Source organism: Maniola jurtina, chromosome 5 (genome assembly GCF_905333055.1).
Source record: "Maniola jurtina chromosome 5, ilManJurt1.1, whole genome shotgun sequence".
Taxonomy (NCBI): Eukaryota; Metazoa; Arthropoda; class Insecta; order Lepidoptera; family Nymphalidae; genus Maniola; species Maniola jurtina.
This window is the reverse complement of record NC_060033.1, coordinates 13,366,177-13,389,740: the sequence shown is the minus strand read 5'-3', so window position 1 is coordinate 13,389,740 and position 23,564 is coordinate 13,366,177. Positions and strand designations below refer to the sequence as shown.

The window sequence follows — 23,564 nt, the reverse complement described above, 5'->3', positions numbered from 1 at the left end:
GGGCCACTAATAAAGCCAGTGCAAATTAAAATTATAAGAAACCAGTGCCCCGTTTCCCTATAATTTTAAAGAAGAAGGAAGAAAAAATGGTGCCAAATCACTTGTCAATTTGTCATGTTGACAATACCGTTTAGAAATACAGATCATGCAAATCGTTCGATGTTTAATTTCAAAAATAAAAATCTTTGCCGCCGTTTCTCTTACATTATTTGTTTTTACAAGATAGCCAATTTTGACGATCTTTATAAACCCTGAAGAATTTTTTTTCTTCGTCGTTCGTTAACAGTTTTTTGGCGCTTTTTACGTTAAAGGGACAGTGTGCAGACAGTGTAGCCACCATCTATGAAACGAAGAAATAGTGGCTGGATTCCACGTTCATCTGGAACCTATTAAGCTACTTCTTTTGAAATTCAACGAATATTATACAAGTCATTGCCATATGCTGGATCCAGTAAATCACAATAGTTTAAAGCTTCAATGAGTTCCTCATCATTAATTGATGTGTTGAAAAATGTGCTAACACAGATTTCATTTGTATCTTCCATTGCTAACAGATTATCAGGCAACAGAGGGAGACTTGTGCGTTAACTGTACCAGGAAGCTTATTGACATTGTTATAAGATTTACAAGGTGTTTTCATATCAGCAGGTAAGTGTCCCACGTCGAAACATTTTTCACTTAGTAAATTATGGTGAAAATTTTTATATGACGTAGTCTACGAATGATAGATTTAGATATTAATTATTAATTGAGTTCTTTTTACAATCCTCTGTTTCTGCAATTTCTTTTGTAGTATTATAAATTATCTCATTCGTGTTAGCAAGAATTCTACTTGTTTTTGGAGTATAATATTTAATCTTTTTACCCTAGAATGTTTTCAGTTTTGAGGTATTTTGGTAATTTTTTTCACCTCTAATTTAATAAGATGTGTGGCTGTTACGCCATCATTGGAGTTCGTAGAAATATAAGATGTACTGTCATCTTTGTTAGCTCGAGTCGAGTCGATGAATTGTTAGGCTTGTTTTCATTTTTTCAAGCAATTCGAAAAAAATGTCTATATTTTCAGATATGTTTTTCATTTTTTTGTTTGATGGTGTTTTATGTTCTGTAAACAAATCTTGTGTTTCCTCTTCTGCCGAATTCGCAGGAAACATCATAAAGATTGGAATTTTTTCTGGATCCGTGTTCTTGAAAAGACAGATGATATTATTTTTAACCTCCCGCTGTGCATTATAATCTTTTATTGGTATACTAGAGGTGATTTTTCTTTTCCTTGCTATATTCTAAGCAAAAAATATTCACACTTATATGGTTTAACTTTTCCACTTTGGGTATACCTATCCCTTATCCGTTATCCTATTTGATGGGAAATGATAAACCATCAAACTTAAGTTTACCAGAATGCATGTTGTATGACAAGATTCTATCGGTTTTGTTTTTAGTAGGAGGATACAAAGCAAAAAGTAATGCATGTTTAAAACACATATAATCAGCATTTTTAACATTATCACTGCTTTTTGCTGTATATCTTAAGGTAAATCAATATATGATGTATCTTCAAGCGGATTAAATTTACGTACATTCATACGTAAGCATTTTATGTGTGTTAAGCTCCAACCTTATCTTTTTTCTCAAAATTACTAATTTAATTTTTAAGAGTGTCACATAATGTTGATAAGAAAATATTTAGATCGTCTCCACGGAAAATTATATAATATAATGTTTGAAATGCGTACGAGTTTGTTTGTTCTTTGGTTTGTTGTCTGCATGTAAAATGAAGTTTACCTTAAAAACAGTATGTTCTTTAATCGAATCTTAAATAAGGAATAAAATATCATTTTTTATTGAATTCAAATATGATTCAGGAGGCTTAAAAATCGATAAATCGTCATTTTGACTATTTATCATGTAAGTTATTAGGTAGCCTTTGTCCAAAAGCTGAATCAATGACTGAAACGTTTGACAACGGTGGATGTGACTTTAAATTATTACATTTATGCAAATTACTTTTTAAACTATTAGAAAAATACCTTTCGTTTATAAAAATTTTGCAAATATGTATTACACTTCACTTTATTACTTTCGAATATACGGTTTGTGTAGTGGAGTTATTGTTTGGCTGTTGACCAGACGAAGTTTAGGCTCCCTCATTTTATTTCAGCCTTTTCACAGAGTTATTTGCTGCAAAATCATGGGACCGCTTTAAAGCGCCACCTAAAGAGTCTGTTCAGTTGTGCTAGAAACAAAAAATAGAAGCATATAAAAACCATCAATAATTTTAAGTTTGGATACTTACACGATTGAATTAACTGCTCCACAAATATTATACAATTCATTATCATATGCTGGATCCAGTAAATCACAATAAACCAAAGCTTCAATGAGTTCTTCATCGTTAATTGATGTATTGAAAAAAGTGCTAACACAGGTTTCACTTGTATCTTCCATTGCTGAAAGATTATTATTATCAGGCAACAGAGGGAGACTTGTACGTTAACTGTACCTACCAGGAAGCTTATTGACATTGTTATAAGATTTACAAGGTGTTTTCATATCAGCAGGTAAGTGTCCCACGTCAAAACATTTTTCACTTAGTAAATTATGGTGAAATATTAATATGACGTGGTCTAGTAATGATAGATTTAGATATTAATTATTAAATGAGTACTTTTTACAATCCTCTGGTTCTGCAATTTCTTTTGTAGTATCATAAATTATCTCATTCGTGTTAGCAAGAATTCTACTTGTTTTTGGAGTATAATATTTAATCTTTACCCTAGCATTTTTTCACTGTTGAGGTATTTTGGTATTTTTTTTTTTCACCTCTAATTTAATAATATGTGTGGCTGTTGCGCCATCATTGGAGTTCGTAGAAGTATAAGATGTACCTGTCATCTTTGTTAGCTGGAGTCGAGTCGATGAATTGTTAGGCTTGTTTTCATTTTTTGGAAGCAATTCGAAAAAAATGTCTATATTTTTGATATCTTTTTCATTTTTTGTTTGATGGTGTTTTATGTTCTGTAAACAAATCTTGTGTTTCCTCTTCTGCCGAATTCGCAGGAAACATCATAAAGATCGGAACTTTCTCTGGATCCGTGTTCTTGAAAAGACAGATGATATTATTTTCAACCTCCCGCTGTGCATTATAATCTTTTATTGGTATACTAGGGGTGATTTATCTTTTCCTTGCTATATTCTAAGCAAAAAATATTCACACTTATATTGTTTAACTTTACCACTTTGGGTATACCTATCCGTTATCCGTAATCCTATTTGATGGGAAATGATAAACCATCAAACTTAAGTTTACCAGAATGCATGTTGTATGACAAGACTCTATCAGTTTTGTTTTTAGTAGAAGGATACAAAGCAAAAAGTAATGCATGTTTAAAACACATATAATCAGCATTTTTAACATTATCACTGCTTTTTGCTGTATATCTTAAGGTAAATCAATATATGATGTACCTTCAAGCGGATTAAATTTACGTACATTCATACGTAAGCATTTTATGTGTGTTAAGCTCCAACCTTATCTTTTTTCTCAAAATAACTTATTTAATTTTTAAGAGTGTCACATAATGTTGATAAGAAAATATTTCGATCGTCTCCACGGAAAATTATATAATATAATATTTGAAATTCAAACGAGTTTGTTAGTTCTTTGGTTTGTTGTCTGCATGTGAAATGAAGTTTACCTTAAAAACAGTATGTTCTTTAATAGAATATTGAATTAGGAATAAAATATCATTTTTTATTGAATTCAAATATGATTCAGGAGGCTTAAAATCGATACATCGTCATTTTGACTATTTATCATGTAAATTATGAGGTAGCCTTTGTCCAAAAGCTGAATCAATTACTGAAACGTTTGACAACGGTGGATGTGACTTTAAATTATTACATTTATGCAAATTACTTTTAAATTATTAGAAAAATACCTTTCGTTTATAAAAATTTTGCAAATATGTATTACACTTCACTTTATTACTTTCGAATATACAGTTTGTGTAGTGGAGTTATTGTTTGGCTGTTGACCAGACGAAGTTCAGGCTCCCTCATTTTATTTCAGCCTTTTCACAGAGTTATTTGCTGCAAAATCATGGGACCGCTTTAAAGCGTCACCTAAAGCGTCTATTCAGTTGGGCTAGAAACAAAAAATAGAAGCATATAAAAACCATCAATAATTTTAAGTTTTTATAAGGCTACAGAGGGAGACTTGTACATTAACTGTACCTACCAGGAAGCTTATTGACATTGTTATAAGATTTACAAGGTGTTTTCATATCAGCAGGTAAGTGTCCCACGTCGAAACATTTTTCACTTAGTAAATTATGGTGAAATATTAATATGACGTAGTCTAGTAATGATAGATTTAGATATTAATTATTAAATGAGTACTTTTCTCCTCCTACATACAATCCTCTGTTTCTGCAATTTCTTTTGTAGTATCATAAATTATCTCATTCGTGTTAGCAAGAATTCTACTTGTTTTTGGAGTATAATATTTAATCTTTACCCTAGCATTTTTTCACTGTTGAGGTATTTTGGTATTATTTTTTTTCACCTCTAATTTAATAATATGTGTGGCTGTTGCGCCATCATTGGAGTTCGTAGAAGTATAAGATGTACCTGTCATCTTTGTTAGCTGGAGTCGAGTCGATGAATTGTTAGGCTTGTTTTCATTTTTTGGAAGCAGTTCGAAAAAAATGTCTATAATATTTTCTGATATCTTTTTCATTTTTTTGTTTGATGGTGTTTTATGTTCTGTAAACAAATCTTGTGTTTCCTCTTCTGCCGAATTCGCAGGAAACATCATAAAGATTGGAATTTTCTCTGGATCCGTGTTCTTGAAAAGACATGATATTATTTTCTACCTCCCGCTGTGCATTATAATCTTTTATTGGTAAACTAGGGGTGATTTTTCTTTTCCTTGCTTGAGCTGGGCGAAGCGTCGCAGGCTGCGCTGATTGGCTACTGATCCCGTGCTCGTAGAATGTTCGCGAAGTTTCGCCGATGCCTACGAGCGTCCGGTCACGTAGGCCACGGTGACTCATCGGAGTTGCGCTGGCGACTGCCTCGTTATATCCCCCTCCCCCGTCGGAGGATTTTTACCTGTAAAAATCACAGAGTTAGGTATCTTGTTACTTACATGGTGGTTTATTTTTAATTCTACGTTAATTCTACATATTATCTGTCAGGGACCCCTTGTATGCCCTTTTCTTCGAGATTTCCTTACTTCTTTATTGGTTCTTCCGTACGTATTGCGGCATTCGGACGATGCCGTATCGGGTCCCGCCGTTGCGTTTCCGTCCACGTCTCTTTTTTTTCTTCTTTGGTTGCTTCTCCACCTCCGCGACAAATGCCTGGTATTCGCCTGACGCCGTGTGACTATCGATGTGCAGGCTTTCGTCTACGGAAGTGGTTGCTTTGTTCACCTCCATTTTTTTTTTCCTTCGGTGTTAGGACGATTGCGTTGCGTGCTTCGGTTTCAATTTTGCTTTTGGGGCTTTATTTGAATCCCGTTCCGCTGGGGATTTCTTCTACCAATGTGTCACTAATAACTTTCACTCTGTCTGACATTGTGGTGAACTGAGCTGACTTTGCTCAGTTTCCGCGTTATATCTCTTCATATTTTATTTTTCCAATACGGGTACTTCTGTATTTTCTTCTGATTTTGTTATCTCTTTTCATCATAGTTGTTATTCCCTATCTGTCTCACTTTATATTTCCGTGTTGAGGGTATTTGGTACATTCAGTGGCGTGTATAGGATTTAAGGCCGGGTCGATACTTAGGTATGATCTCATTATACCATACGATACGATTTTGGTCCATGTTATAAATGGAATTTTTTTCATATCTTTTACGTGTGCCGTACATATTTTCCCGCCTTCGAGGCATTTTAGTAAAAATATTACGGGTGACTTTTGTTCTATGACCTTATATAGGCCTGAGAACGGTGCTAATTTAGCGCAAAACTGTTTGCTAGCATTTGATAACGGGTAGTCTCAATATGACGTAGTCTAGTAATGATAGATTTAGATATTAATTATTAAATGAGTACTTTTTACAATCCTCTGTTTCTGCAATTTCTTTTGTAGTATCATAAATTATCTCATTCGTGTTAGCAAGAATTCTACTTGTTTTTGGAGTATAATATTTAATCTTTACCCTAGCATTTTTTCACTGTTGAGGTATTTTGGTATTTTTTTTTCACCTCTAATTTAATAATATGTGTGGCGTGGCTGCTGCGCCATCATTGGAGTTCGTAGAAGTATAAGATGTACCTGTCATCTTTGTTAGCTGGAGTCGAGTCGATGAATTGTTAGGCTTGTTTTCATTTTTTGGAAGCAATTCGAAAAAATGTCTATATTTTCTGATATCTTTTTCATTTTTTTGTTTGATGGTGTTTTATGTTCTGTAAACATATCTTGTGTTTCCTCTTCTGCCAAATTCGCAGGAAACATCATAAAGATTGGAATTTTCTCTGGATCCGTGTTCTTGAAAAGACAGATGATATTATTTTCTACCTCCCGCTGTGCATTATAATCTTTTATTGGTATACTAGAATGATTTTTCTTTTCCTTGCTATATTCTAAGCAAAAAATATTCACACTTATATTGTTTAACTTTACCACTTTGGGTATACCTATCCGTTATCCGTTATCCTATTTGATGGGAAATGATAAACCATCAATCTTAAGTTTACTAGAATGCATGTTGTATGACAAGGCTCTATCGGTTTTGTTTTTAGTAGGAGGATACAAAGCAAAAAGTAATGCATGTTTAAAACACATATAATCAGCATTTTTAACATTATCACTGCTTTTTGCTGTATATCTTAAGGTAAATCAATATATGATGTACCTTCAAGCGGATTAAATTTACGTACATTCATACGTAAGCATTTTATGTGTGTTAAGCTCCAACCTTTATCTTTTTTCTCAAAATGACTAATTTAATTTTTAAGAGTGTCACATAATGTTGATAAGAAAATATTTAGATCGTCTCCACGGAAAATTATATAATATAATGTTTGAAATTCGAACGAGTTTGTTAGTTCTTTGGTTTGTTGTCTGCATGTAAAATGAAGTTTACCTTTAAAACAGTATGTTCTTTAATCAAATCTTGAATAAGGAATAAAATATCATTTTTTATTGAATTCAAATATGATTCAGGAGGCTTAAAAATCGATAAATCGTCATTTTGACTATTTATCATGTAAGTTATTAGGTAGCCTTTGTCCAAAAGCTGAATCAATTACTGAAACGTTTGACAACGGTGAATGTGACTTTAAATTATTACATTTGTGCAAATTACTTTTTAAATTATTAGAAAAATACCTTTCGTTTATAAAAATTTTGCAAATATGTATTACACTTCACTTTATTACTTTCGAATATGCGGTTTGTGTAATGGAGTTACTGTCTGGCTGTTGACCAGACGAAGTTCAGGCTCCCTCATTTTATTTCAGCCTTTTCACAGAGTTATTTGCTGCGAAATCATGGGACCGCTTTAAAGCGTCACCTAAAGCGTCTGTCTATTCAGTTGGGCTAGAAACAAAAAATAGAAGCATATAAAACCCATCAATAATTTTAAGTTTGGATACTTACACGATTGAATCAACTGCTCCACAAATATTATACAATTCATTACCATATTATGCTGGATCCAGTAAATCACAATAAATCAAAGCTTCAATGAGTTCCTCATCATTAATTGATGTGTTGAAAAATGTGCTAACACAGGTTTCACTTGTATCTTCCATTGCTGAAAGATTATTATCAGGCAACAGAGGGAGACTTGTACGTTAACTGTACCTACCAGGAAGCTTATTGACATTGTTATAAGATTTACAAGGTGTTTTCATATCAGCAGGTAAGTGTCCCACGTCGAAACATTTTCACTTAGTAAATTATGGTGAAATATTAATATGACGTGGTCTAGTAATGATAGATTTAAATATTAATTATTAAATGAGTACTTTTTACAATCCTCTGGTTCTGCAATTTCTTTTGTAGTATCATAAATTATCTCATTCGTGTTAGCAAGAATTCTACTTGTTTTTGGAGTATAATATTTAATCTTTACCCTAGCATTTTTTCACTGTTGAGGTATTTTGGTATTTTTTTTTTCACCTCTAATTTAATAATATGTGTGGCTGTTGCGCCATCATTGGAGTTCGTAGAAATGTAAGATGTACTGTCATCTTTGTTAGCTCGAGTCGAGTCGTTAAATTGTTAGACTTGTTTTCATTTTTAGGAAGCAATTCGAGAAGAATGTCTATATTTTCTGATATCTTTTTCATTTTCTTTGATAGTGTTTCATGTTCTATAAACATCTTGTTTCCTCTTCTGGCGAAGTCGCAGGAAACTTCAGATCTGAATTTTCTCTGGATCCGTGTTCTTGAAAAGGCAGATAATATTATTTTTACCTCCCGCTGTGCTTTACCATCTTTTCCTCTCGATATGTTTTGTTTTATTGTTGGCACAACCTCGAATAACAGCCGCTTTGCTTGCTCAATATCCTCAGTGGTAAAACCGGAAACACAAATGCATACTAAATTTTTCACTAGTTACGGAGTAGTACCAGTCAATTACCCCGTACAATTAATTCTACTCCAGTCTTCAGAAATATGTGTCTTATATCGACCAAAACGTTTCTAATAGAATGCATCAGAAAATGGATATTAGACTAGCGGTGTGATATTTTTTGGTAAATTCCGATAGAAGTACGCCGTCGTCACTAATTCTGGTTGATTTGGCTTATTTGAAGGCTACAGTTTTTTTTTTAAATAAAAAACGTCGATAGTTGCGAGCTGCAGAGCAATGCATTTCTGGTGGTTAGATTGGAAACATTTACCAAACCTTATCAAGATTCTTTGCAGCCGTGAAATCATAAACTCTTATAAAGCCTGAATTTTCAAGAAAATATTAAATGTGTAAAAGTCGGATAGTATCGCCTGTTATGAATGATAGTCCACTAGGGCACTTGTTAAACAATCAAACTAATCCTGCGCACATTCACCATAAAATGTGACTTGTGGCCGTCAACTAGCAGAAGTACGCGAAGCGAAATTTTTCTGTAGCCAAGGCAAAAAGATTAATTTAATATAGCTGAAAAATGTTTGACCTGTCATCCTACCTGAATCTGATCGTCCGATTCCACATTCATCTGGAACTGATTAAGCTACTTCTTTTGAAATTCTTTGCAATGGGTATACAATAAACGCTGGAACTATTTCACCGCTAGCAGAAAAGTTGCATAGCATAGTAAACTTTGTTTTTCCTGTCCAGAGGCAACATTAAACTTCGAATGATAGTTTTTGTGTCAAAATAACACTGGTTTTTGGACATTATTACATTATTATTGGTTTTTGGACCTATCTCATTTATGTCAAAATATTTCTCGGGATTCTCCGAATTTTCCTCTTGCAGGTACATTTCTGCATCTTTGCAGGCAAATCTCGAAATCATTTCCTAATATGTGTGGGACTGACGCACTTGCCTTAGAAAATATTCTGCATGGCTTTTGGTAATTCAGGGTTCCTTTGAAAAAATGGTTCATCCACTTTTTTCCTTTTAATTTACCACCCTTAAATTTCAAAAATAAAATTCCTTGCCGCCGTTTCTCTTACATTATTTGTGTTTACAAGAAAGTCAATTTTGCCGATGTTTTAAAAACCCTAAAGAAATTTTTTCCTTCGTCGTTTGTTAACAGTTTTTTGTCACTTTTTACATAAAAGGGACAGTGTGCAGACAGTGTAGCCCTACCATCTATGAAAAGAAGAAATAGTGGCTGAACTCAATACTTATTCGTTCATAATATTTTCAAATAAGTCCTATTTGAACTACTTAATTCAATTCATTATTTTTTTTGGATTAACCTGACTTTATAATATCACATTTTGATCTATATCTTTTAAACTAATAAACCAATCGCAGTCAAGGGCTAACTTGCAATTTTTGAATCTTTCATTAAATGTGTGGAAGCACGATTAAAGTATTCTTGCCGGAATATTTTATAATCCTTTTTTATCCTTCCATTAACAACTTCTACAACCCACCGGCACATGGTTACACAGCGTGACTTATTTTCTTGGATTGTTGTCAATTGGTATTGTGATGGTACGGGGATCGTCTCTGCTTGATATTTGGTGATTAGCTATAATGAGGAAATTCTTAAAAATAAATCGGCTGAACTTAAGGACACTTTCGGCATTTGGAGTCTTATGTTGTTTCACGTAATGCCGAGTACATGGCAGGCACAATCCGTCGGGTGGACAATGTAGACGTCTCCAGTCGAACTACCAGACTTTCGCGACTATTATCTCAAAGAGCTACTATTTTGACTCATTCAACTCTCTCGGAAGAAATCCTGAGGAGGAAAGGCAGTTAGGTTATACGTTCTGGCTTGACTATAAAAACAGGCATTTCTTCTATCCCATCTACGCTTACCTATTTTCTTGTAAACATGTCTTTGTTCACAATTGTCTATCTGTATTTCCGGTGACACTCCTTCAGGACTTTCTGTCTGTATTTCCGCTGACACAATCATGATCTTCTATCTGCAATTCCGGTGCTACTACTTCATCTTCATTACATTTTATCTTATTAGAGAATTTTTTACGACGACTTATCGTGTTTCTGCTCTTGTTTTTCTGAATGTTTTCACACTTCCATTTATTACGACGCATTTGTTTTTTAACTAGCTGGTCATCGTAGTACTCATCCTCTGTGCTCTGAAATGGTTATTAGGATAAATATTTTGTTTGATGTGGATGTGTTAAATTAGATGGATAAAGGAGTTATATCCCGTACAATAATAAAGAATGGGATTGAAAATGGCGTCGCTTTCTGTTCACCTCTCACTCGCACTTAGCAGATTGTCGCTATGCATCTCATGTATGCTGATAGATAGTGCCTGCCTGTACCTTATCCGTTGTAAGGTAAGGCCGGCCTTATCTGTACGGATAGTATTTAAAAATTTTAAATATTTAAAACAGTTTACAGTATATTGAGAAAAATCGTTGAAAGTACCGTTATCACATAGGCCAACAAGTAAATGCATCCAGCCCAACAAAGTAAACGCATTGTGGTAAGCTGTAGACAAATACCTAATAAATTTTATGAAACTATCATTTTAAGTATGTATGTGAAAGTAATCTTACAATGTCATCGTTACTCATGTAAGCAGAGTTGGGATCAAAATCGGATTCATCACTCGGTGAAAAGTCTTTTCCTTCCGAGTTGGTTTCTGTTTGGGTAATCTGAAACGATTAAACAAATGAACGATAAAGATGAATAAGAAAATCAATAAAGCTGACATTCAAGAATAGGTACGCATACGTAGGTAAAGTGTTAATAAAAAGTGGTTAAAAATTTACCTGGTTATGATCTTGAGATTCAATGTCTCGTAATACACCAGAAACATCTGAAATACATATAGGTATAATTTCTGTTAACCCAGTTATATTTAAAAAAGATGATAATTCACTGACATCTAAACATGCATCTGGATTTGAGGGAACTTTGTTTCGTTGTACATCACCCAATAATTTTACCTGCACCACATAATTCACCGGTTTACCAATTTGATATTTGTTGTTAGCCTGAAAAAAAAAACTCATTACCTAGGTACCTTTTTCAGGAATTTCCAAAATTTCACCTTTCCTAGTGTAAAATACAGAGGTTTGAATTTTTTAAAGGGTGATCGATATTAAGTCCGCCGTCTCTTGAGAAAAAAATGCTTGGTGAAATTTTCTTATGTCTTGAGGATTTAAATCGTTGCATTTAAGTTTACCCAATTTTTTATGTACACAATTTTTTGTATCAGTTATATCCGGTGGTCTTTTAGCAGAATACCTGTAATATAAAAAAAACCGGTCAAGTGCGAATCAAACTCACGACACTAAGGTTAAATCTACAGTTTTTACATTAATTTAATTTTAATATTTTAAATAAAAGTAACTCATTACAATAAAATATTTTTTAGTTCTTTTGCCAGTGAATTTTTTTTAAATCTATAAAATAATTTAAATAGAGTAAAATTTTCCGTAAAGTTAAACAATCATCATAATAAATCTTATTGCAAGAGGTGCGTTCGCCGCGATATTGTTGCTTGGTCATCACGGTATTGACCCGTCCATTAACCATCTTCTCATACAAAACATGGTCAGGCAAACTTACCTTGCACGCTTTTGCACGTTACGTTTCCATTGTTTTTCATTGCGGATCCGTTTTCTTCCTTTATTATGCTGCACTGATGCATTATTAACTTCCATTTTGCGTTCTTTTACTATTAAAAATCAATAAAATAACGGGACGAAATGTTCAAGAAACAACACGCGGACGCCATTACGCTAACTAACACAGCCCGGCTCTGTGATTGGTCGCTGCGGGATACAAGCGCTTTTGTTACTACATTAAATAATAGAGGCGTTTTTGCACCTCACCGAGAATTTCAAATTGAATTTAGTATGAGATAGAGACGGCTTTGCACGTCTAAAAACGTGTTGGGTAAAAAACTGGACAGAGGCGCTTTTGAATCTATACCCCATATTATTCTTGAGGAATGTTATAGACTATTTTTTATTCCGATATACCCACGGAATCGTAAGTTACGCGAGTGAAACCGCGGGGTTCTACTAATGGGTTTATAAACCTACAAACGTACATTAATCAACTTTAACAGTATTATTATATTATTATAATAATAATAACGTTTATTTCAGACCATTATACATAGTCCATATTTATGTGTTAGTAACATTATTTACTTAATCCTATATTAGTACCTAAACTTAAATCAAAGTGTTAGTAACGATAACTCAAAAACTACCGTAAAACGGGGCTACTTTGAACAGGTTTTGGAGGTTTAGGTTGGTAATTTATTAAATGTCAAAGTAACCCCAGAAGTGGGGTTTCTTTGACAGGGCATTGAAATGCAACTGAAGTCAAAGATAGTCAAAGCACGGGTTACTTTGACATCATTTTGACCAAAAAAACTATTATTTTATTGAAAACTACATGGATTATTCTTTATTAACGCAATAATGACACTTAATCAGTCTCTTAAGTAATAATTAAATTATTCTTTATTAATTCAATAATGGCACTTAATCAGTCTCTTAAGTAATAATTAATATAATTGAGATCAATTTAAAAACAAGACAAGGTAACAATCAATTTTGGCAATATTATAAGGCAAGAAACAATTAGTCAGAGTCATCCTCACACACGACACATTCGTATGACGGATTGTTTGAGCCCTTATTGCACATCCCACACACCCAGTTTTTACAGGTAATGCAGCATATCCAGTCAACAGAATGACGGTAGAACCTATAGTCGCACCTACAGATATAACATAAATTGGACTCCTTCTTATTCTTCTTCTTGTCCTTTTTCCTGTTTTTGATTTCCTTCTTGCGAACCAAACAACTCAGAGGCACATCTTCGTCGGAATCAGTCTGGTTCTTTGTAAGCAGTCCAGAGGTAGAAGGTTGATTATTTTCGAAAGCTGAGACATTTTCTTCTATTTCAGGAGAGTCATCCATAGTTGGAAAATCTAAAATAGAAATCGATTTTGGAGAGTTATTGAAGGTGCTTGGCGAACTGACTTCTGGCATAGGTGGGGAATCGATTTCTGGAATATCGTCGATGGTGGGTGGGACATCTATTTCTGGGGCATCTTCTTCTGCATTATCTTTTTGGCTCGTAACCAATATTTGTGCTCCTGGCTTATTAACGACTTTCCTCCCTCTTCTGTGACGAATTCTTTCAGTATTGTAACCCCTCGTCTCTTTTAAAAACTCCAGCAGACAGCTATCTAGGATACGTCCTGTTTCTTGTTCGCGTTCACCTGGGAGCTTTTGTAAAACAACTTGAGGGTCGAAAGGGTAAAATCCCGTAGTTCTGAAGGAGCTCTGCAAATTTTTCATCAAATTGGGAGCCATTGCATCCATCAGTCTCTTCAGTAACATGGGAAATTGTGGCTTTGGAATGATGCCCCGTATTCTCGATTCCTTTCTCCAAGTATCCAAAATCTTTCTCCATTGTCTTTTTAAAGGACCATATATACCCACATCGAGGGGTTGCATTATGTGCGTCGAGTTTGGTGTTAAAGTCGTAAAATGAATGTTATTTTGTATTGCTGCCTGAACGACTTCAGGTGAGAAGTGCGAAGCTAAATTATCACCTATGACAACTGCTTTTTCATTTCCAATTCTTTCTTCCTGGATGCTCGGCAACAACAACTTGAAGAACCATACCTCGAAGAGGTTCATGTCAAACCAACCGCTATGACTATTTCTGTAAATTGTTCCTAGTGGGCCTCCCATTGTCCAGTTCTCGTACAGGTGCTTTGATTTGTAGACAACCATAGGAGGAATCATTTTTCCGTCTGCTGTGCCACAAAACATGATGCTGACCGATGATTTGGAATGCTCCTGGACTCGTTCGACACGTCTGTGACCTCGAGGGACTAAAACTTTTATTGCCCCCGGGTCATCAGTCACGTTCGTCTCATCATAATTGTAAATAAGACCTGGACGTGTCTCCTCCAGAGCTGGTCTCACATTTTCAAAAAATTCTTTTATCTCATTAGGACCCACTGATGCCCTAGCAGGTTTGATATTTGTGGCCAGTCTCTGAGTAAGGTTGTTTCGCGCTGCAAAGTCGGTCACAAAGTCCGGCCCCGGTGAGTTGTCTTTCCATTGTTTTATAACCCTACCTTCCCTGGTGACCAACATCTGAACAATAATTTGGATATCGCGTTTAGTAAAAGGAACACCCCAATCTGTTAATATTTTCAAGGTATCGGCTATTAGTTTTTCAGTTTCAGGAGTCAAAACAGTTGGATGACCCGGCTTTAGTTCATGTTGGTGGTGAATTTTGTTTAGAATAGTTGTTCTATTTATTTTATACTTCTTGGCAGCCGCACTCTGGGTAAGAAGACCTGCCCTCACTTCAGCAACGGCTTTTGCAAGGGTTTCATCGCTGTAATTTTTGTAACTCCGGGCACCCAGTTTTCTTTTATACTCTCTGACCATTGTAGTTCATTTGTAAATACAAACAAATACAAAGGTAACCTAAAACAAATAAAAATCCTTATTTTACACCAATTTAATCACGAATACTCACAATTGTAGTTTTATTTAAGTAAACAATACAATAAACTTACCGAAAAGTAAAGATATTTTCGTATTTTTGCACCACCACACAACACAACAAACTCAAGCGACGAACCTGTTCGGACTAGTCGGCGGGCGCGCTATGACGCGTTCCCCACACCCCGCGCCTCACGCAATATTACTCGAGGTCACGCGCACTTGCTGAGCACAAGTAAAAACCGATTTTGGCGCTCTGTCAAAGTAGCCCCAAAATCTGTCAAAGTAACCCTGGAAGTCAAAGTAGCCCCGTTTTACGGTATGTTAGTACTTACTAACTATAAAATTAACTACCTTTCAAACCACCTTTTAGGCGCCCTCGTTTCAACTTGTGCAGCGTTCCAGGTCCTCCAGAGAGGGCCGTCCAGCTTCCATGCCAATGCGCTGAGGAGGGAGTTGGTACTAGTCACGATTCTGCTTATCATAGACGCCGCACGTTTGCGCATGATCGCGTAGAAATCATCCACGCGCACATCCGCAAACATTGCGGACGCGCTGCAGTGCCGTGGTTTTCCCAGCACCGCCCTCAGCACATTGTTGTACTGGACACGTAAGGCGCTGTAGGACCGCTGCGTATAGTTCGTCCACAGACTGCACGTGTAAAAAGATTGATAGTAGGCTCTGAAAAGGGTCAGTTTTACCTGCGTTGTACAGCGTGCAAATCTGCGAGCCAACATATTGCCGCGGACCGACAGCGCCCTGCGCTCCCGTTCCATGTCTTTGTCGTCATCGAGGCGCTCAGTCACCACGTGGCCGAGGTACTTGAACTCAGCTACACGCTTCAGAGGGGTACCGCACAGATATATACTAGGAGTAAAGGTTATAGGTTTGTTCCTCCCTCTGAAGACAAGAAACTCACTCTTTTTTGCGTTGTAGCTGAGTCCGTTCTCCTCTGCATACTCCTCACAAATACGTAACAGCTTTCTGAGGCCACTAACTGAGGGGCTCAGCAATACCATGTCATCTGCATAACTAATATTATTGATGCTTACGCCATCTATTGAGCAGCCAACACCCGCCTTGCTGAGCCTCTCTATCAGCTGGTTCATATAGAGATTGAACAGCCTCATTATATTTACCTAATATTATTATATTTACCTAAGTTATAAAACATAGCTTAAAAAAAAGTTGATACAATTAAAACTGAAGTGTAATACGGGTGCCAAATAACACACGTTACGCATATTTTAAGTAATTTGGCGTCCATATTCAACACAGAAATAATAATAATTTATATATTTCAACTGACTAGAAAACAAATAAAACTTCACATAATTTAACAAATATAGTCTCACACAAAAAGGACAAGTTAAGTAGGCAATAATTTATGACAATAATGTTGCGAGGATTATGTACAATAATTGCACTCATCTTTAGGATAATGATCATAAGAAAACTCGCAATAAGAGCACCAAATCTTATATTAGGGGTTAGAGTATGAAATTGCCGATTTGTACTGAAAAATAAAAATTCGTTTTTTTTTTTAATTTAACATATTTATTTAATCAAAATAATTACCATTATTATCTATACACTGCTGCCATCTAATAGGAAGCTCATTTATGCCTTTGCGATATAACTCTGGCGATCTAGATTCGACAAACTGTGTGAAAGCATTTTGCACTGCCTCCTGAGAAGAAAACTTTTTATCACACAGAAAATTGTCCAAATCACGAAAAAAATGGTAGTCCGTTGGAGCAAGGTCTGGCGAATACGGAGGGTGACGAATGGTTTCTAATTGCAGTTCCTGTAGAGTTAAAACGGTTTCTCGTGCTGTATGAGGTCTCGCGTTATCATGGAGCAATAATGGTGAAGATCGATTCATAAGTCGGGGCTGTTTCACTGCTATGCTAGTTTGTCTATCATTGTTCGGAGTTCGGCGCATTTGGCGGTGGACCCACATCGAGGTCCAACACTGCTGTTTCATGTAGTTTATATTTTATTTAGCTTTACTAATGTTAGGTATTATTAAAGTGAGGTATAGAATGAAGACCCGAAAATGTATAATCGCATGAGTCATCCATTCGAACAGGAGAGCGGTTATTGTGGGTGACGGCTTCGTTCAGAAATTGATGCAGTCGCCACACCATCCCCCTACGGAGAAAAATAGGCACACAACAAAAAAAAAATTACACGTCAAATGGTTTTTTAAAATGCACCATACGTCCTGAACGGGTCCTGTAGTTTACTAAAGGTGCCGGTGTAGAGAGATCTTCCTGTGGTACTTCTTCGTGGAAGTATGGCTTCACTCTGTCAATAGTCACTACGACAGGTTTCCCTTTGAAGTCAAAGTGATTGTTTTTTTATCCGATGATCTTTGCAGCACCTTGTATAGCCCGGTATAGGGAGGCTGTAAGGGGCGCCGTACAGCGTCATCTCTCAAAAGAACGTGTGATGACACTTCGAGATCCTTGAACAGGAAGACATTCCGTTGCGAATGCCGCGATGCTGGCACTGGCCGGATGTTAGACATGTGCTGTCGCAATTGCGATACGAAATCTGCAACATCCTCAGACCTGGGTTGGTCTGGAGCAGCGACCACGATTTCTCCAGGGAGACGGAGTGTTTCTCCATATATTAGTTCTGCAGCAGTAGAGTTAACATCTGGTTTGAAAGCTGAACGCATTCCTAAAAGAACCAAAGGGAGAGCTTGGATTTGTTACTTCCAAAGTACAGCACTGCTTAATACTGGTACCTATATTCATGGCAAATGTTGGAGAGTCAAATCTGTCTTTCTCAGAGTCAAAATCAACAATTTTAGTAGCTGCCACAAAATCATCGTAGTGTTCCGGTTTAAGCGCGTCGAAGAAATTGTTAATTGTTGGTTTACCTTTTTTTAGTTCAATCAATACGAGTAGCTTTGCCATTTCTCGCATTTTTCGGGACACAACATTCACAAAGTGCTTTTCTCTGTGAGTCTTTAAGTATTGCGCGTTATTGCTTTGGTTCTGTGAACGCAATAGCTTCGTATTTCACTCGGTCATAAAATAGGTGAATAATGAGTGACCACCTCAGTAAGTACCCTCTTGAATGGATTCAGGCATATACGTTTTGTAACCATGTGCCTGTAATTCAGGTATTACATCCCTGAAACCTCGATCTAATAAAAATATGTCATTTTCTCTGAAAAACCTTCGCATTTCACTGTCATCACTTCTGAATGCATCACTCATAATGGAAGAGTCATTTTGAGTGGCAATGTAAGGCCCTAAACATTCTGATATGTAGCCATCACAGCATAAAAACAGAAAAGGCTTTACTAAATTGGCATATTTATGCATGCTGTAGGTTTTTTTGGTACGAATAATTACTACTGCTCTATAGGTATATAAATGTATGTGCCATCACAAATTACAAATGCTGGTTTTGTTTCTGCTGGCATATCTAGATTTCCGAATAACCCTTCAGGAATAATTTTATTTCTAGAAGCAACTTCTGTTATATTTGTGTGGCTTAAACCCAAGTGCATTGGCACAAATGTCTGAAGCAAGCAGTACCTTGCTTTGTTCATGTAACGTTCTAAAGTAGGACGCGACATTTTAAAAATTGATGAAAGTCTCTCATTACTGTCCACTGTTCTAAGTTTCACTAAATACTTAGTGCCACACTTGCACATGGCACCATTTCCCTTAGCTGTGGTATTAATTCCAATAGATCGTTGAATTGGCTAGAATTTAATCCTAACCAATAATGTACAATATGTGGATCCACATGAGCAATGTTTGAGAAATCTATATGTCTTTGTCCTGCACATTTCATAATATACGAGCATGTTATCCATTTGAAAACCAGTAAAGGTGTTATATGACGCTCTTAGATCTTCCCAATTGCCATTATTTAAATGATCACTGCAGATTCTAGCTGTTAGTGGTACATAAACTTGATACCTTGACTACTCCTTGATAACTCCTTTAAAGAGGATGGGACCAAGAGCCGTTCTTGATTAGGACTTGCTTGTTGGTAACGCAACAAGTTCCAGTGAATATGAAGCTCCAGAAGATGGAGATCGATCGACAGCAAGTCGACAGTTCTTTGAATGTCATTTCTGAACGAAAGCAACCGATTTTGTGGGATTTTACGAATGTGAGGTAGAAAACTCTTCAGAAATAACAAATGTTCATCGTCATCATTTCTTGCTTTTTGTTGTAAATATTCCAGCTTTTCTTTTCAATATCTAGCTAATTTTGATTTAATGTGTTGGTTCTTTTTTTACATGGTACTGCACTACCGGTTCTTGAAAATTCAATATTTGAATAATTAGTGTCTTCACTATTTTCTTCTAAGTACATCACATGTACTTGTATCGTGTTGCATATCGCCGTGTTCAATGTCTTGTGGATCATTTGAGTCTTCTTGATAGGGATTCGAATTTACTTCAATACTAGAAGAATCATTGGTCTGTTCTACTGATGAACAAGATAAAAGGCGTTTCATTGGTTTGCTCAAATTTCCTAATGATTTTCTTGGTTGAACAACATCTTTAAGGAACAATAGGGAAAGGTAATATGGCCATTTTGGCTCGCTCTAAGTTGTACGTTTTTTTTTAAATAAATAAATTAGAGGATTTTTGAATGTACATGTATGTTCCGTCACAGATGACAATTGGCTTCCTCTCCTCTCTGTTACCAAATAGACCTTCAAGTATTAATAAATTCCTGCTTATCAATCACAAATATAATACAAATAATTTTGTCTATCTAATCTTTTGCTTTTAAAATAATCTTTTGCTTTGTTAGACTTTGAAGCATAATCATGCACAGAATCATTTCTTAAAAATGTGTGCAAATTTAAAATATTTTCAGCTACACTCCTCTCGGAATTGGGTCTGCTTTCCGGAATACCAATATGATCGGTAGTTAAAACAGAAAAATAATTAAGACATCAAAAGTTTGGAGTTTTTTAATTAATAATAAAAGTATTCACTAATAAATTCTTCAACTCTCTTCCTTGGAGTGTATTCAGCTGTATTTTGTCTCATCACACTGGCTTCGTCACTCTCGGTCGATGTTTTGCTATTTTCTAGTTGTTTAAGTCTAATCATTACATTTTTTAAATTTTCATTCGTTTCATCAATTTGTTTTTGTGTCTGTAAAGACTTTTTTGCAGATTTTTAAACCTTGACAAACGAAATAAATCTTTTCGTAACCTCATATTTTTTTGCTGAAACTTGTATTCAATACGAATGTACCGTAAATCTACGGATTCTTTGTCGGTAGTCTTTTGCTGCGACGTTGATGGCATTTGTTCTTTGGCTTTTTTTCTATGTTCTTTCCATTTTCGTCTTTGTTCTTCTTTTTGGTCTTCTGTGTAATTATCTCTTTTATTTCTATAATACTTCAAAGCTTTTCTGCAGCCTTCTTTTTCATCTCCTCATATTTATCTGGATTATTAGCTTAAAGCTTTTCTCTGTACTTTTTTTGCTTTTCCGCCGGCGTTAGTGGCATCTATAAACAATTAAAATATTAACACTTTTAATAAACTCGAAAACGGGAATTTTCATTATGGATGCTACCACGCCTTAGTACTCCCTAAATCGTACCGGGACTCGTCTCTCAGTTTTAGCGGCGCACACTAGGCTTGCCAACCGTACTTCATAATAAAGTCAAAATTCATATAAGTTAAATGAAATGAAATAATAATGCATTGGTCGTACGCATTTTTGCATACGTAATGTAAATGATACTTAATAACACTATGTATTTTTTCCCCCTTAGTCACCAATTTACAGTCAACAGCAGGTTAATAACTGCCAAATTCTTCAATCAACTTCCAACCATTAAAGTCCAAAATAGAGGGGATGTCAAGTTTTGGTAGTCTGATGAGCCCCAGCGCACACCCACTTTGTACACTTTCTTTTAAATATAGAATGGATTTGATAAAATAAAGAAGAAAGAAATCTTTAACGGGGAAAAAATCTTGATAAATCCTAAATTATTTTAATGTGTGCACAAGCAATTTTTACAAGCACTTTTAGGCGATGGTGCAAATTTTTCTCATTTTTATAAGATTAGCGATGTAAACTAGACTTTACAATTACTTACGTTACGTCACATAAAAACTTTTGTTACCGGCAACATAAAAGTATCATAAAAGCCACGTAAAAGTAAACATAATATTGGATTGATTAGGTTATAATATGAAAATAAAACAGATTTTCATGCCAAAACATGTATTAAAACACGCACTGCTTAGGGTTTACAATCGATAATTTATTGAATCACACTGTCTGCATTGTACAATAATTATCCAGAAGTTCCAACTGAATTTTACAAAAAACAAACACTGCTCCTCTCACGCGTAGCCATCTCGAGTGTGTGTATCCATCCAGAATTGCATAGCCATCTAGAGTGTGCGTGGCCATCTAGAGTGTGCATAGCCATCTAGATTTGCATGGCCATCTAGAGTGTGCGTAGCCATCTAGAATTGCACTCACTCCCGTCTTCCCCGCGTCACCGCTCGCCCCGTCCGATCGCCGCCGACAGCAGCCGAGACATCTTCCATTCCATAGTAGCGACGCCGCGCGTCACACATGCTTTCTCGATCAATGTTAGCTTTGGCGCAAACGTGAATAGTATTTTGAACATAAACAAATGTCTACTTACCTTCCAAAATCGCAGGAAACACTTTTTATTTTAGGTGACGAAATTCACACGTGCGCTTCTTGACACAATCCAAAGACAACAAAATGGCGCTTGTATTTTTTTTTCTAAAGTGGCCAAGTGGTGTTGCCAACCTAAATTACCACAATTACCCCATTCTTATGTTAAAGACTGGACTCTGGCTGGCTTCATGAGTCTGGAACGGCTCCATAGTATAGCATGGAGGGCTGATGCCTCATCCCCGTTCCTCCATGCTATATGTAATGATAAGGGATTTTAGCAATTGCTTAGCGAGGGTTGACGCTTTCCCATATCAACCTTTAACATTTTATTGGAAATCTATGTATAATTTTTGTATTAATTTCAAATTTTAATTAAAAATAGTCTGATTTAATATTGGAACAGTGAAGTTATTTTATTACTTTGTTACATTCTATCTTTTCAACAGTGTGGTGGGGATAAGGTCTTGCGCATGTACTGGAGTCTCCATCGAAAATAAGGCGACCATATATCAAACCGTACATATCGATAGATGCTTTAAAGCTTTTTACTATTATATTTCACTCCATAGCAGTAGATGATCCGGTAAGTTTTCAAAGCACTGCGCTGGTGAGGTCTTGTGTACAAATGCTACGATATTTATTTTGAATACTGAGATACGATTTTTTTTGTTTCCTTACCTATTATAGCAGCAGTACCTGACGGTGCAGAATAGTTTTTTCGTAAGTCTTTTACTCCAACGTCCGTCAACTATTACTTTGATAACAGGAACCCTGTCTTCTGTAACTCTTATCTATTTCTAATTCAGTTATCTGCAGACTCATACATTGAAGTACTGAGCGCTTTTTCCCCGATATTAGAAACAATTTCATGTTGCTTTTGATAAATCGGTTGTGGAATTGTAGGCATGTCTAATGCGAATAGAAATTCTTCTAGCTGTGTATGCACACAGCTAGAAGAAACCCAATACCCATAGCAAGCAGCCATGCGGACATGACAAGATGGCCCGTTACATTGCAAAACCTTTCGTTGCACATTAAAAATATTACAGTGAATTTTGAAGGAAGACCTTAACGTTTTTCGCCTATGAGTTTTATACTTTCTGCACCACAATTTAGAACCCCGTGATTTCCTATTTATTGGATCTTCTTAAAAATATTCCATGTCTTTAATTCGTCTTCCAGATATTTGGCTCGCTTCAGGTTCTTGTTCTTCTTCAATAATAATTAGATCTGGTACGACTTTCAAAATCTCACATGGTTCAGTTTGAAGTTGTGGTTGTGGCGCTATCCACAACTTCACTAAATGCCGCTGTCTGACCAGCATGAGGGTTGGTGATGTTGGTTATTATGTTTAGAATAATAAATCATCCCACTGAACTTAACGTCTTTTATTTTACTTATTAGTTTACACATTACAAGAAAATCTTTACTTCTCAGTTCGCAGCCATCACTCATTCTTTTCTTAAAAACTAGCACAGACTAAAAACCGTAGACAGAATTACCACAGACAATGCATAGTGAAGGTTGCTATTTAACAGGTGACTCCGTGTCCCCCTTGCAGTAAATTAGCTTTCAAATCAGGTTGGAGCTCAGGTGGCCATCAGACAGGCGAGTCAATCCCTGCTGAGGCAAATTAGCTTCATGAGTCTGGAACGACTCCATAGCATAACATGGAGGGCTGATGCCTCACCGCCGTTCCTCCATGCTATATTACGTTGTTGCTACATTCTATCTTTTCAACGGTGTGGTGGGGTAAGGTCTTGCGTCTGTACTGGAGTCTCCATCGGAAATGA

At 35.9% G+C, this 23,564-nt stretch overlaps 1 protein-coding gene and 1 long non-coding RNA gene across 2 annotated transcripts in view; one reads left to right on the top strand and one right to left on the bottom strand.

Annotated features, from left to right (window-relative positions):
* Positions 1-23,564, top strand: part of LOC123865400 (EARP and GARP complex-interacting protein 1) — a 34,409-nt gene that overhangs the window by 2,418 nt on the left and 8,427 nt on the right. The gene's annotated exons all lie outside the window — the stretch shown is intronic.
* On the bottom strand, positions 11,831-12,695 carry LOC123865411. The gene is made up of 2 exons (XR_006795968.1): positions 12,190-12,695; positions 11,831-11,865 (listed from the first exon to the last, which is right to left on the bottom strand). It is a non-coding gene; the product is annotated as an uncharacterized LOC123865411 (long non-coding RNA).